The sequence below is a fragment of the Tribolium castaneum genome, chromosome 1 (assembly GCF_031307605.1).
Source record: "Tribolium castaneum strain GA2 chromosome 1, icTriCast1.1, whole genome shotgun sequence".
In the NCBI taxonomy this organism is placed as follows: Eukaryota; Metazoa; Arthropoda; class Insecta; order Coleoptera; family Tenebrionidae; genus Tribolium; species Tribolium castaneum.
This window is the reverse complement of record NC_087394.1, coordinates 14,472,173-14,485,522: the sequence shown is the minus strand read 5'-3', so window position 1 is coordinate 14,485,522 and position 13,350 is coordinate 14,472,173.

Sequence of the window (13,350 nt, the reverse complement as noted above, 5' to 3'; positions counted from 1 at the left end):
TTTAATTTTGAAAACTCTCAAAAGAATTTTGTTTTCTGTATAGTTAACAAAATTAGCAAATCAATGTAAGCAAACTGAAATTAAGTTAACCATTGTAATCATCACATTTTTTTTAATGTGGGAGGTTTTTATTGTATTAAGATGACGATTTTTTACTTTCTTTTTCTTATTAATTGAGAAGAATATCGATTTCCAAATCTTCAAGGAGGCTTCACTGCAATTCATAAGTCACCAGAAGCTAGAACTTGGCTGTATACTATTATAGTTTTGTTCTATGTAGATATTATTAAATTATTATCTATTTATTGTTTTACTATTGTCCTATTTTTTTGTATATACAGAGTGAGTACAAAGTAACGCATAAAATTGGTAATTCTTTTATTTTTCAAAAAGCATTTTTTGCAAAAAACAGGTAACTTAGCATTTGAATTGAGCTCAAATTTGACCTAACTGGATCAGTCATGGCAGCCAATATGGCCGCTTATCAACTGTACCAAATTTTGTAATTTTATCTTTAATCTTTTCTGAAAGATTGGGAAAAATCCACTAAAAGAAGCACGACCTCTTTTAGGGGTCGTTACTAAATATTTTTCCATGCATGTTTATAAGAAACTTTTGTATTAAAATTGAATGTTCTATCACCTGTGTAAAGTTGTAACAATAAAAACGGAACACCTCGTATATCAAATGTCCCCAAAAGTGGAGAACGAGCTCGAGAAGAGGAGGAGGTTAAAGGTGACATTTTTTGGTTTTTTGGTTATATTTTGAAAACGATCTATCAGTTTGTATCATCCAAAATTAAAGCTAATACAATTTTCTATCTACAAAAAAGTCCTATGCACTTTTATTGAAGAACTACAAACATAAGCATAAGCAGAAAAAATTGAACGAAATAGAAAAATATCTTTCTTAAAAACGTCTAATTCAAAAATTATAGTTTCTTAATTTTTCTCATTTATTCAAAAACTGAAAATGACATCAAATTTTCTTTCAGATAATTGTTCAGCATAAAAATGCACAACTTAACCGACTTCGTATTTCTTATAATAACTGAGATTCTCCTAAAGCACCTAAAATTGGGGGACAAGGCTAGTTTTAGAATGTAAGCACTTGAAATTATTATGTTAAAAATAAAATTTAAATTGGGCTTTATTTCTCTAACATGCCAAACAGTTTCCCGTTTTAATTTTGTAAAACTCTCAAAAGAATTTTGTTTTCTGTATAGTTAACAAAATTATGCAAATCAATGTAAACAAAGTGAAATTAACTTAACTATTGTAATGATCATATTTTTTTTAAAAGTACGAGGTTTTTATTGTATTAAGATGGCGTTTTTTAATTTCTTTTTCTTATTAATTAACATTAAAACAATATTAAAAGAGAAAAGTAGCAATAATATTTGTGCTGTCCTAGGGCGTGATCAGCAAATCAGTGTTCAGTAGTTCAAATTGAGGTCCAAATGACCTTTTCAATAGGCCAAATGTTTACTACAGTGAAACCTCCCTTAATGGACACATCCCGCTAACAGACATCTTTTTACAACGGACTTTTTTGTAGGAACAGAACAAATGCATTAGAAAATAAAGTAAAATAACCTCTCTACTACGAACTCTCTGTATAACGGACGAGGACAAAAAATTCCCCAATTACCATATTATCACATAAATTTACCTCGTACAACAGACACACCGAAAAAGTAATGGTGCAAAGAACGAATATTTGTTTAATGAACTGGGTAGTAATAGACGAAAAAGTGTATACTAAAAATCTAGAATTAAATATTTTTGAATGTATTAAAAAAATTAGCACCACAGTAAATTAATGCTGTTTAAATATTTTTGTAAGTTTTTTTTGTAAAAAATATTTTTGCTGATGTTTAAAATTTGGGTATCTTTGGTAGGCAGTTTATTGAATGATGGTTTCCTTGTCCTGTAAATAGTGCATTATTTTAAATTTTGTGGTTTTATGTTGAGTAATTACTAATTAGCAAATCCAGTGTACATTCTTTGGTCACACTTCTATGTAACAGTTACACCCTTTGTTCATCAAAAAAACAATTCTTTACAATAAAATTGCTCACCTCCCATTAGTGGACACCTCTCCACAACGAACAATTTAAGATTCGTCATCGATGTCCGTTGTTAAGAGGTTTTACTGTATTCACTTTTCAGTTACATTTCGTTTTCGTGGCAAGTTAAAAGTCTTCAAATCGGAGCTTTTGTGTCTTTTAACTTTTAATTTGTTAGAATAGGTAAAAAGCAGTATTTAGGTGTTTAGGCAGTATTTTGGTCAAATATTACCCAAAAATATTGTAATTTTTTTCTTGATTATTTATTCTGTTACACAATAGAAAATTCTTTTTTATACAAAGTTGTGCAAAAATATGGAACAAAACGATTTGTGCCTATAATAAACTATTTACTTTACGAAAAAACTAATTAGTAGGTACGTCATCAAATACTTTAAAAATGTTATAATTTATTAAGAAATTTTTTTTCAAATTTTTTTTTAGTTTTCTAAATAGGTATTATACAAAAATAGTAGTTTATTATATAAAAAAAGAAAACTTTTCTTTACGTGTATATAATACGTTTTCTCTTATAGGTACATCGAGAACACCAATAGAATAAAAAATCACCAAATGGCTACTACTAACTGTGAACCGAAACCACATTTAATTTTTGACCCCAAAAAAGTCAGAAATGTTTTTTTATTTATAATTTCAGGTAAATAGGATTTAAACCTCCTGCTATCGTAAATTCGTCATATCAACATTTCTGTGCAATTACTAATTGTTGTGGCTTAGATATTTAATTCCTGACAATAAATTATAATATGAGTAACGACACGTATATCACTCATTAAAAAAAATATTAGTCAAAACAGTTAAGAAATAATAATTATCATTACGAAAGAAAACCGACAACACTTAGACACGCAAGGACTGTTACCAGAAAATAATATGATAGTACCTACATAGGAAAAGAAAATAGATAAGTATTAGGTAGTAGGTACTCGTAAGTAGGTATGCTGTGCATAATATTATTAAAATTATTAAGCACAATACCTGCAAACGATGTGATGTTTTTACTAGTGACAGCATAAAAAAGAATAATTATAAATTGAATAACAACCACGAAAGAGAAATGACTAGAGGTCTCTCTGGTGTAATTTTTTTTGTAATTTTAAAATAAAATTACAATAGGTGCCCTGTTTCATCTAATTTCCAGTTAATTTATCTGATACAACCTTGTTTGACTGTATAACAGACAATCACAATCAATTTTTTCCATGTTTTTAATAAAAAAGTCAAAAATATTTTTTGTACTCATAGCTTCTAGACAGCTATTTCCCACACTTTCCGGTGTGTGGGAAACAGGCTTTCCCGCACAACGGTGTTTTTTGCTTTGCAACAATTGCTAGGGATATTTAATAGGTTGGTATCGGTATCGTTGAGATGGAAATGATACTTTTTTTTATATTGATAAGTGACAGTTTATGTCAATTTGACGATTGTTTGAACTGTTACCAACTCATCAGCAGAAAGAACTAAATCATTAAAAAAATTTTATTTGTTTTAAGATATTCGTTACAAAAATATTGTACCTAACTTGTTTGTGAAGCATTTTTTTACATTCGCACTTCATGCAGCACTCGCTGCGCTCGTGCAGCAAACAAAGTGCTCATGTAAGAAATTGCACTTTCCAAACTCGTTGGGTAAATAACTAGTTCAGATTCGATTTTAAATTTACTGCTTAAGAACTTTTTTTTTCACTAGCTTATTCAAATCATATAAGAATAAATAAATGGGCAAGTAAAGTCAACTTCCTTTATTCAAACAAAAAATACAGTTAATTTACGTGTTAAGCTTTGTAAATGAATCTTTACGGGCGAGGTGGAAATTTCTGTGGCGAGCGAATAGCGAGTGAACCCAGTAAAGATTAATTATCGTATTAATTACAAAGCGTAATATCGCGCACAAACTTTTATTTTCACCATTTAACAGCGTTATTTTAATTTTTATAAGAACGTTTCTTGTTTGCCAATTGATTTGTTGATTTTTTGGTTGTACTATGTTTCCCACATTCTAAAACATGTTTGACTCTACCTCCTAGAATTGTTATTTTATTTATTTAATTTCTACAATTCTGCAAACCTGTAAAATTTTAAAAGTCTTTACACAAGCCCATAAAACATTACAGATATTTTCTCGAAATTTTCTTGTATTAAAAATGACTTTATACATTTATACAATGTTCATACTAAGAAATTAAAAGTTGTAAAGCAAGCTAACAAACAGACTGCTTATCAAAAATTATCAACAATTTGTTTTTAATATTTTTTTTATTGTAGCAACTGTAGTACACCCATTACATTAAATAAAACGCACAACTAACACATTACCTTTAAATTTAAATTTTAACACTATCTGCCATCTAACGAGCGATTTCCTAAAACTCCATCGAATTTTTGTGTTGCTTTACAATGTTTTTAGTCGTTTCCTGTTTAGCGGTTACTTTTGTTCTCATTTCGTGCTGTAATCCAACTGCAACGACATGTGCCAGCTGTAGAAACTCCCTCATAGATGGCACGTACATCACATTTATTTACTTAACAAAAATAAAATTTGCAAATACAATAGTTTATACCGATTTTGGAGTGCCATTGATTTAATTTATTTGCTTAATTCTTAATTTTACTTTAAATATTGTGTATATCTATTAATTTTTTTGTTTTTTTAAATATCTTCATTAGTACTTATAATAGTTGTTATTAGATATAATAATGTCTATTATTTTTAATTATTGTAAAGACAGTACTAAAAATTTAAGTTTAAAAAAATGTTTATTTATTCTATAAGTTATTTAAAATTTTATTCGGTTCTCAAGTACGAGAAATAATTATAATACGAAATGCGAAAATACTTAATTAAATCTTAATCTTCCACAAACATTTAATACACATTTCTTCTCATATCAAGTAAACATCCTCTCCTTCAAAACATAGCTATTTGCGTGTCCTTGGACATTCCTCAGCGTTTCTTCACAAATAAATTTTGGATGATATAGAGAGTATCCTATTCTTCATCTCCAGTCACTGTAATAACTCGCTCTATACACGTAATCCACCACAATTCGCCCATCTGCCGATTTTACCTCTTTAGAAATCCACAAATCGATCGTTTTTTTTGTATTGGTAATCTAAACTGTTTACTGACCATGTATTGAGATTGTCCCCAACATTTTATTACAAACATAAACGGTGCTGATTGTATTACAAATTAATGTTCAGGTCAGTCAGTTTTTATGCCAAGAGTCGTAGTTTAAAAATTAAGAAAAGAGTTAATATTGTATAAAAAAATAAAATACTTTTAGCAATGTAACTGCTGATGTTATTTACATCTGTTGTTTATATTGTGACAGAAATCTGGTTTTTGATGAAAAAAAAACAATTTGTTTTTTCACCAAAGTCATAATATAATTTTAATTGTCTTAATTTATTTGTGATTTTTTAGGTCCAATTTTGAAAACGGTCAAAATAGTAATAACTGTTGTGTATTTAAACTATTATACAAGGTGTCCCATCGAGTTGGTAAAACCCATTATTGACCATTAAATGATAAAATATTTGAATATATTTGAACAAAATTTATTGATACCTCCTGCATCACCTAAAAAGTTCAGACCGTTCATAAAAGAGTGTAGGATCTCAGGTGGTTCTGGAATTTGAATTTACCGCATTTAATTATTTAATTTCTAAAATGTACCAATTTTTATTTACCCAGACAACCTCTAAAACTAATTATTTCAATTGCATTGTTCGTTTTTTTTGGAAAGAAACGGCAAATTTTAATACCTACTACGATTCCACATTCATTTATAGACTTTTTGTATTTTTAAGTACACAGATTTGAGCTACAATATAATTTATTTTAATAAATTACCTTATATTTTTCGGATTTTTTAATGTTATTTTTAATACTGACGATTCTAAGTTAAACTTTTATTGGTCGATTTTACTGAATTTTTGGATTAATTTGATTTTCTCCACGAAAACAAACTGTTTTATTTTAAAAATTAATTATACCAAACCAATAGTAAAAAACACAATTTTGTTATCAACTTATAGAAAAAACTGGACATTTAGGCTTAACATTTTTTTGAGAAGCTGCAATTAAAAAGTTAAATACAAAAATATAGAAGTTTATTAAAACTTGTGTAACTTAAAATTTTGAGACAAAACATCACCCTATTTTGTATTTTTCCATCTAAAATCTTTCTAAAACGTCTTTCTACAGCGTGCTCAAAAACTGGCGCACCAACTCAATGGTGTGTGGTAGAGAACTGGTTACATGTAAAGGTAAAAATAGTAAAAAAATTCTTTGTATTAAAGTTATTGATAAATAACGGATTTTAGATAAATGATATGTGGCAACGCTGTCTAACAGTCATGATCGCAATAGAATTTGAGCAACAATAAAAATAAATTATTTTTGAAACGGTTTCTTAGGAAATACTTCTCAGTGTTGGCACATCTACACATTGTGATTTTTTTGATGAATTTTAATTTTTTTAAATTAAAAAAACTGCTAAAATCTGATAGTAAATTTAAAAATAATTATTCATCGTTTTGTTACGGAACTTGGTATGAAACATAAAAACATAAAAAAATAATAAAACTAAAGAAGTTAACACAATAAGATTGTAGCTCCAGATTTTGTAAAATTTGATTTTAAGAATTTTTTCAACATTTTTCCCGTAATCTGCACTTGCTTCTCAATAACGTACCACTGAGTTGGTGCGCCAGTTTTTGAGCATCCTGTATAAAAACGATATGAGTCAAATATTTCACTGTATAATGCGATGTTTTGTTGACATTCAGATGAATTTTAAAGCACATTTCAGGATATATATTGATTAAGGATAATATCCCAAAAAAGTGTGACGTCATAATGATATTACTCTTTATTATTTTTGTGTTCACTGAGAATGGATGCCTTTTTAATTTCTTTTATATTTCCATTTCTTTAATTCTAGTATTACCGTAAAAAATAATTAAAAAGCATAAAATTATCGGTTTTGCTCCTTTATTTCTAAAAATTTTAACAAAATTACATAATGAAGATTTGTGTCTTCCCCACAAAGATACATTAGTTTGAAGGTAGGAACACTTCAGGACCTTCAAGTGCACTTTGAATTACGTTTTCTTCAAATGCAGTCTCAAAATCTCAGTCATTTATAATGAGGTTTATTTTAAAGTAAAAAAATCTTAAAATTTTGTAATTTTTCTTAAAAATAAAGTGGAAAATTACAAAAATGTAAGATTTTTTTATTTCAAAATAACAATATTTTTTTGAGAAATTGTTTTAGATTATTATTCTTCACAAACATCTTCAGCATAAGTAAAAATAAAGACTGCAATTTTTAGAGCCTGAATTTGAACAAAACACAGTTCAAAAAGTGATCTTCAAATCAATGTATTTTTGTGGAGAAGCCCGGAATCTTTTTTTTATGTCTGAACTACGAAGGACTATAACTTAGGAGACGAAACGAGATCCAAAATCGCAGGATCTTCTGAACCCAAAAAAAATAGTACGGCAGAGTAAAGTGAGGGCGCTTCGAGCGTTATACGTCTCGGTGTCAAATCGTTTTAAATTAATTTAAATACAACCAATTCACTAACTACTTGGAAAAAATGCAGAAATGTTAAGCTTTGCATTCTCAACATACTGACAAAAACTGAGGACTTAAATTTTCATAAAAAACATGAGAAAAAATTATTTAAAATTTACACTTTGTCCCATATTTTTAAAAACGCTGCGAATACGGTTAAAGATACAAGAAAAATGTTCAGAAAAAAGTTGAAGAGAACTAGATTTCTTTTAAAAAAGTCAGCGTGACCATATCTTTATCTTCAAAAGTTTAGGCTCTAAAAATGCTCAAGCGACGGATTTCCTTCAATTTGCCGGTGGTTAAGTATTGGGAAGTGAATGTATTACCTAAACCGCTGAAGATAGAAATATGGTATCGGGGACTTTTTTGTAGCAAATTTAATTCTCTACAATTTTGTTCCTTACACTGTTTTTGTATCTTAAGCCGTATTCCCAGCGTTTTAATAAATAGGCGATAGCGCCTAAAAAAATATCGCTTAGAATTATCATTTGGCGTTCCAACTTATATTTTTTCAAACGAATACGGTTAAAGTTACAAAAAAAGTGAAAGGTACGAGGTTGTATAGAATTAAATTTTCTACAGAAAAGTCCGCGACACTATTTTTCTATTTTTAGGGGTTTAGGTATAAATTCATTTTCTAACATTTAACCATTGACAAAATAAAGGAAATCTATCGCTTGAGCGTCTTGTTTAAATGGTTGAAGATGGAGATATGGTCACGCGGACTTTTTTAAAGAAAATTTAATTCTCTACAACTTTCTTCTGAACATTTTTCTTGTATCTGTAACTGTATTCGCAGCGTTTTGAAAAATATAGGGCAGAGTGCAAATTGGTAAAACTTTAAAGTTTTTTTAAATATAGTTTAAAATATATTATTTGTATTATTTTTATATCCTATTATTGAGGATTAAATGCTCTATCCGCCTGTATTTTTTTATTCGCCTTGCGCTAACCGTTATTTAATTACAACTATTTTTATAAATTTATTGCTCTGAAAGCTTAAACGGTATGGAACAACTACGCCTCTGGCGACATTAACGGAACTATCGAGGACGGGGACGTTTTATTTGTACGTTGTACGTTTTATATCCTTAGTTTTAATCCGTAGTCTGGAATCTTGACGCAATTCTCTATAAAGCTCTGAACTCGAAATTCGCCAATTTTGAATCACCCTGTACAGTTACAAATACAAAATACCTATTATAAATCCTAACTAGTTCAAGTTCAAGTTTTCAAGTTTTCTTGAACCATATTTAGTTTTGTTCTATTGGTCTATTGGCCAACTCAATTTGAAAATAACATAACTTTGATTAAAAAAAAATCAATGAAGATACGGCGTAGCCATTTTCCAACACATTTTTTGAGGGTGTTTTGCTTTTTGTATTTAGCCTCTTTGTACGTGTCTTCCAACCTCATATTTAATTTTTTTAATGTTTTTTCTATATTATACCCTACCCCATTAATAAGCAGCACACTTTTTAGTTTAATTTAACCAAGACAACGACCAAAATTATAAGATTTTTTATTTTTGCTAAACATTTCCTTTTAATACAGAAATAAAGACAATTCCAAACAGTTAATAAAATTATTTGGTAGTTACTTTATTTGTTGGAATTTTTTGAAACGTGTAGAATTTGAAGAAAGCTTCATTTGCAAGTGAGATTGATTTTTCCGTGTAAACAAATGCGTTCTTTCAAAACCGCAGTCAGACATTAGAGTGTGAACGTCGCGCCGCGGCGGTTACGTATCGTTGGCTAATTGACGCCTTCATTAAATAAACCATGTACGTCATGCTGAGAATCTGCATTTATTCCCTGGTGACAAGCTGTGACGGATGGCACGACAATCTAATTAGCAAGAAAGCGCCATTTCATTAGTAGGTTTTATTAAACGGGGTCGGGCTTCGTCCTTCTGTGATATACACAGTGATAGATCGGGATGCACCCTCGCATATAGGGGAGCACCGGACTCTAATGAATATTTGTAGGCGATGTTCCTTACGGGTGCATGCTTTTTATTTGATTCGGGAATGTCAGGAATTTCATTTCGTTACGAGAGATGATTCATGCTGAGGCTGTGCCTACTCCTAATGTGGAATACAATCAAGTCATTTTTTACCTCTGTACGGTTCGTTTCAATCACTCTGTATAATAAATTTTCCTCCAAGTTCTGCCAGCAGCCAACAATACAAAATATTTCTAGTTTTGATAAACGTGTTTTGCATTTTTACCAAAATTTTGTTGGCTCTTCTACTCATTTTTTCTACCTTATTTATCAAAGGTGGCAGCCCGACAATGTTTCTTTATGTTCTGTCAAACTGAATTAAAGGCATTGAGAACTGCTTTGTACTAAACTGAAAACGCTTATTTCCGTAAAATAGTGAAAACTATTGCTCAAGTTATTTCGAGTTAATAATAATAATAATTTAATAATTCCAACATTATGTAGTTAATACATAAGTAAAATAAACACATACCAACAAGAAAACACACACTCTAAAAGTCCAGAAATTCGACTGTGTTACAAATAAAAAAAATTTCACAAAACACATTCATAGCGTTATAACTGCCTTTTGAGCATTTGGTTCGATTTTAAGATCAAATACAATGTGTTCAAAAATGGTTGTTCATCAAGTCGACTATGGAATTTAAATTCAATGTACCGCTTTGTTCAAATGATTATTGTAATTTTGTCATATCATTGAATTATTTTTTTTGCATTCTGAGGCAAAGTTGTTTTAAATGTAGGGTTTGTTTTGATTTGTGTTTTATATTTCCATGATTTTTGTTGTTGAGTATTCTCTTGTTTTTAGATTCGAAGCCTTTTTACATTATTTTGACGGATCTGTCATTTTGACGGCATTTACAGTTTAAACTAAACTGCACATTACGTTCAAAGTTCACATGTGACTTGATGAACGAGCATTTTTGAACACACTGTAGTTTTTGACTATAAGTTATCATATAAGTTATATGACACTGACAGAGTTTACCAGAACTTTCTCAAATTTTCTCGCGAAGTTCAAGATAAAATTTTGAACAGAAAGAGTCTAGAAAGTAGTTAATTTTTGATTTTGTGGAAGTTAATAAAACAAACGATATTTTCAATTTCTGTTAGAACACAGAACAGGTGAAATAAGTTGCAAATGCCTTTAATTGAAAGTTTATGCAATGTATTGAGGTTTCACAAAAATTTTAAGACACAACGTCTTGCCATATACAGGGTGTCTCAAAGTCGACAAAATCTTGAGTGCGTCAATGCATTAATGTCAAATTATTTTAAACATACAAAACTAAAGGACATTTTAACATCGCTAAATCAACTAATGAAATATGTTGCACAGATAATTGGAAAGACAGCATACAGCTTATTTTATACATTTTTGTGAATAACTCGATAACGAAGGACAATTGTAAAATTTTTTACTCTTAACTTTCAATTTGTATTTCCAAAGCACGGTCGTCGATTTTGACACATCCTGTATTAAAAATATGTATTAATTAATAGCACTAATAAATTAGATAAAAATTATATTATTTAATAATAATAATAATAATAATAATAATAATAATAATAACTAAAATTTAAACAAATATACGCCGAAAACTCGAAAATTGTGTTATTTTTGCTTTCATTGATCGCTAAAGCAAAATTTTGTTAAAAAAAATAGCAGAAAATTACAAAGAAAAAATTCAATATTTTTTTCTTTCAACTTTTTTAACCAGAAACGCGAATATATTGAGTATTTGCATCCAAAATAAGCTGAGAAGTCAATAGTTATTTAATGCAACGAAATAGGAATACATATTATAGTGAATTTTTTCCATGGAAAAAATGGAATGGAATTAAAAAATTAGGTTTCCTAACGAATTAAACCCAAGGTTTTGCAAAAATCGGTGAAAAGTTTCAAGTTTTCAATATTCATTTGAGTGTTAAAAAGAGCAACTTTAGTTAGTGTTTTCACACTCAAATAAATAACGAAAATTTTATTTCCAGTTTCCACCCTAAAATAAATATTGAATAATTAAAAGTTTCTTCTCCGAATTTGACAAAATGTTTTGCTATTCTAAACGTTTTACTTTGTTTAATTGAAGAAGCATAATATTTCTCAACATTTTTCAAAAATCAATCAAAAAATCACTAAATTGGATTGAAAAGTATTTATGTATTGTTTTAATTTTTGGAATATTTTAGCTCATTGCACAAAAAATTAACCGAAAGTTTTCACATTGCTGTTTAAAAATGAAGCAATTTTTGCTTTTTTCGACAGTTCATTGAGACTAAATCGCAATGTTTTTAATATTACCCTGAAATTGCATCGAAAATAAAAACTCACTTTTAGCAGAAGTTTGAAAAACATGAAAAATCACAAAACTGCATAAAAAATGACAATTCGGCGTTGCATTTTAAAAGTGTTTCATCCAAGAGTCTTGGACCAAGACGCAATTATTCTGCAAAATTTCTATAAAAATAGAGTAAAAAACCGCCAGATAATCGATTATTTGACAAAATTTCCCATTTAGATTAAGAACTTTTTTGATATTTTTTTGAAAAAAGAAATCAGTAAAAGTAGATATGCTGTGCCGATTCTAATTCACTTCTTCTGCGCATGCGCCATTTTTTGAAAATCTCCTTGTTCAAATCGTAGGAATCTCCTATTTTGTTGCTATTTTTGACGTTGAAAATTATGGGAATTCCTTGATCTCATTACTATTTTTGAACTATCTCTATTTTTTATTATGACACGGGGATGGAAATTCCCTGTGGAATCCCACATCAAAAATTATAGAAATCTCCTGTCGGTATGTGACCATGTGGTACCTTAAATGAATCAATGCTTACAGGGGATTCCCATAATTTCCAGTGTGGGATTCCCCAAAGGATTTCCATCGCGACGTCATAATCTAAAGATAGCTATGACATCATAGTTCAAAAATAACAATGGCATCAAGGGATTACCATTATTTTTAGACCCAAAGTCACACATGCTCAGTCTAAGGCAATCATAATGACATTTTGATCCAAAAATACCAACAACATTAGGGGATTCCCAGAAGTGGCATCAAGTATATTTTTTTCTCAGCATAACGTAGAGTAAAAAAATTAAATAAGTAATTAAAATGAGTTTTTGAGGTTAAGTTCCAATGTTTTTTTTTTTGAAAAAAAATTTCGCAAATACAGGTTTGTATGAGAGATAGAGTGCTTTATTTTTAACGTATTAGAAACTTTCACAATTTTGAATTTTCTTGAACATAGACAACGTCTTTCCAATGTTGCTGCTCCAACTATCAAGTCAAACCAAATGCTAGAAGCTCTAGATGCCCCTGTTGAAATAATTTCAAACCAAATTTCTAACCAATTTATAACGGTTTTTTATTTTGTGTTCAATGTTCACAAAGCTGTACACATTGAATCAGATTATAGATGGTTTGACGTTCATATTATCATAGGTATAACCGTTCACGATTGTTTTAAATTCGGGCTATCTATGAAAATCTGACATTTTATTTGGCAGTACTGTGAGTTGTCATAAGAAATTTATTTTGGGTTATAATTGATGAATGACAACCAAGGACGGTTGTCAGTTTGCTTCGTTTTTTAAATAAATAATTGAATACGTTTTTATTGTTATTCTACTCATTATCATTCGGTAAAAAAGTCGGGTCTGTCTTTTTTG